We start from the raw sequence: 4117 nt of genomic DNA, 5'->3' as shown, positions 1-4117 counted from the left end.
ATGTTTTATACACTGACAAAGCAACTGACTTTGCTGCTTGTTCCCCACAAGCAGCAAAGAAGTCGCCTATACTGGTTACAGTTTAGTGTATCTGTAAAATGTGACATGTTTAGATCAATAAAATGTTTCTTCTTTCATAAATTGAGTGGCGTAGATATGTTGGGTTTCAGTGCGTTTCTCCATCATCTCCCATTGACTTCAATACAACTGACACCACAGTCTGAAACCAGTGATATTCAGTAATGATCCTTCCTTCTGCTTTAGGTTCCTTGGATCAACGAAGTGAAGTTTCACGTGATTTTTAGTCACTATTCACTATTTTTTGTCCGACTAGGATTACATCATCACAGTTTAATGCCTCTGTGCAGCAGTCAGGTTGCTGTTCCAGGTGAATAACGGCCTGAATGGTCATTTTAGGTTTCATCATTTTATCCTTTCTACTTATTGTATGAATTCAGTCTGATCTGGCTGGTGAGCGTGAGATCATCTTCAGTTTCTCCCTCCAATCAATATAAACAGCTGCGGAGGCCGACATGATGAAACCTGTCATCAGAACTGAATATTACTGTTGTGACAGGAGCTAAAACTCTCACTGATAAGAGGAGGAGATCTATAACTTAACATCCACATCACAGCCTGCGATCGTGTGTGTTGTATCTTTGCCTGCTCGCTGTCAGCTGATCACAGACACGCCGGCTAATGAGAAGCTGCTCTCGGTGGTAGGGTCAGACAGGCGTTTCCTCAGCTGGGATCCTCCTGCTTCGCCCCCTCCTCCCCCTCCGACGGCTCTCCAGCGCTCTCTTCAAACACACACCGTGAGAAGACCAACTGAACAGGCCCATCATGTCACTGTGCTGCAGCCCAGAGAGGCAAAGAAATCAAGCTGTCACCGCTGGAGGGGAAGAGAGGCAGCGCCCTGTTCTCTCATTCCCTCCACACAGCCCATTATAGCAGGTGCCAACAGCAGGAGATGGATCACACACACACACACACACACACACACACACACACACACACACACACACACACACACACACACACACACAGGACAGCCTGTGAAAAACTCTCTAAAAACGTGACTTCATCTCAACTCTTTTCCTGATATGTACTTAAAGGAGCAGTTCACCCAAACATGGAAATTCAGCCCAATATAAAGTCAGGCTCAGTCATCGTCTCCTCCTGATGATATAAAGTCAGGCTCAGCCATCGTCTCCTCCTGATGATATAAAGTCAGGCTCAGCCATCGTCTCCTCCTGATGATATAAAGTCAGGCTCAGCCATCGTCTCCTCCTGATGATATAAAGTCAGGCTCAGTCATCGTCTCCTCCTGATGATATAAAGTCAGGCTCAGCCATCGTCTCCTCCTGATGATATAAAGTCAGGTGAAGTCTCGTAGTCCACAGAACATTTCTGGAGCTTCACAGTAAAACAGAGTTGCAGCGTTCTGCTGAACACCTGAAGCAGCTGGAGACTTGATTTAAAAAAACAACCAAACATAAAGTGTCTCGTCCCAACCTGATCTAAAGAGGCGTTATTTACAGCGATGACTGTCGGGGCGTTCATCTTTTGTTTTCTGAAACTGGAGATGATCAGAAAACGACGTGTTGTTTATTCAAACGTGTCCAACACTCGCTGCTCTTTTCTTCTGTTTACGGTTATAATTAATTAAGATTATGACAATGTGGGGTTTTGTACACTGAGAGCAATTAATGGAAATATCATCGCAACGGTAAACATAAATAAATGAAGCATTGTGGAGCTGCAGGTTTCCTCCAGATCAGCAGCGCCCGAACTGAAACTGAACGGTGGGCCTCGGGCCAAGAGCAAACACATGGAGCCCGTTTCAGCCCGTTTCAGAGAAGAAACTGATGAAAAGAATTAGTATTGACGACAAAGTTCCCATAGTGAGTCATACATATGAGAGAACTGTTGACTTTTTATCTCATATTTGGCTTTTTTATTGATCTATTGTGGGAATATTTTACATTTACAGAATGTTTTGTTCATCATGGTTAATTTTCTGGCTGAAGTCGACAAACATCTATTGTATCATCAAGATGTAAAATGGTACCAGGACCCAAAGTTTTCCCTTAATCAATTGAAAAATAATCAATAATCAAGGATCCTTCATATTCAAAGAGCATTTCAACTCGTGAAAAATAAAACAGCATAAATAATATTGTAATTTTTAATACACGTGAGGGAGTTTGCTTGTTTGGTACCGACGCCAACAAAAATCATATCTTGATCATTTTTTTCAGTGAAAATGAAACTTCCCTCACCACCACCGTGAGTCGGGTCGCAGTCCCAACACCTCATAAAATAAATGTCATAAAATAATCATAACATGATGGTTTCTTTGCATTTCATTCAGACCTGAGCAAAAAATGTCTGTCCAGTATTTTGATTTATGAATAAATAAATAAATCTTGTTTTTTTAAAGCCTTGCTGTCAGTATTTCTATTTTGCTTTTTTGTTTGATTGCATTTATTTGACATTCATCGTCATAGTGTAGTCACAGTAACGGGTCACATAAACTGGCCGACACTGACGTCACTACACAGGTACTAACACCTTGTGTTTCGTCTTTATAAAGATGCTGCAGGTACAACTGCAGAATCTTTGGAGGGACTTGACCAAGAAAAAATAAAGTGGGACTTGTTTGAGATCGAACGACTCGGTCACGTCCACCTTCACTCTCTGACTCCAATGAAACACCTCAAGTGATCTTGTGGATTTCTCTGGTTTGAACATTGTTTAAAACATTTGTGATCATGTGAGAACCGAACTCAACAACATGAAGAACAAAGATCGAGTCGTTTTCACACGTTTTAATGCTGAAATCTCATATTCGATCTTTAAAGCCTCCAAATGTTGAAAAGCGAGCGTACATGTTGGGTTTTTGTTCTCTCTGTGAAGTAACTTGTAAATCGTGTTTCTGTGGATGTGTGTGATACGTATGATGTGTGTGTGTATCTGGCAGCCTGACGCAGCTCGTGTGTGTGTGTGTGTGTAATGGGAACAGCTGGCTGAGGGAATGAGTACAGAGGGAGAGGTGATGGATGCGAGTGGAGCTCCTGTGACAGATGAGCTAACAGGTGTTCACCACAGCCCTCAGAGAGACGCTATTTATGAGCCGGAAAAGACAGCCAGACGCAGAGCACAGCGCGCCGCCACCGGCTAAAACACATCACGTACGTCTGCACAACTTCACTCAACACTGCAGAACTGTCTTTGGGCGGCGGAGAGGCTTCGTTCGGCTAAAATCTTCTTTACCCGACAGTCGAGCTGAGGCACAAAGTCCTCGTGCACCTTCTGCTACGTGAATATGAACGTTAAATAAATACTACACTGGTTCTTCTTCCAAATGATTGACAGGGCTGATAATATCGTGACCAAACGGGGCCGGTCCGACCAAATATCGGTGATGAGACTGTGGTCACACTGCAAACAGGAGCCTTCCTGTAGTGAAGTGGAGGGACAAACAACGTGTGGATAAAAAAATCAGCTCTCTGAAGTTTTTCCATGTTCTGGAGGCAAATCTTCACCTCCATGACTTCAGTACATCTGACACCAGTCTGGCACCAGAGCAGATTTAGTGACGTACTGACCCGTCCTTCTTTTTCAGGTTCTTTGGTTCAACTGAGGAAGTTTCATGTTGATTATTAGTTACATTTTTTACCATTCTCACCATTTTTTGTCCAAACAGAATCACGACATCATGGGTTTATACCGCCCGCACCCGTCAAGCTGCTGATCAGAGCTGTGGCGTTTCACTTAATTCATTTTATCCTATTAGACGTTATTATGTCACATTTTATTGTGCTTATTGTATGAATTCTTGAGTTTAGGCCAAAAAACCTGTTTCCTGAGGTCACAGTGACTTTTGACCTTTGACCACCGACTTCTAATTAGTTCATCCAAACGTCCTCACTTCACTACACTGGCAGACGTTGCGGATGTATTCGCGTGTAGGCTAGAAATAATATTCAACCACATCATGATACAGAGACATGTAGAAGTACAGACGGTCGAGGGATCAGGATGTTTGTATTATTGGAGTCTTCAGGCCTGTGGAGCAGAGGCTGATATTCACCTCGCAGACTTGACTGATGAC

This window comes from Pagrus pagrus (genome assembly GCF_965226575.1).
Source record: "Pagrus pagrus genome assembly, chromosome: 19".
NCBI classification, from domain to species: Eukaryota; Metazoa; Chordata; class Actinopteri; order Spariformes; family Sparidae; genus Pagrus; species Pagrus pagrus.
The sequence above is the reverse complement of the archived record's forward strand: the minus strand, read 5'-3'. Positions refer to the sequence as shown.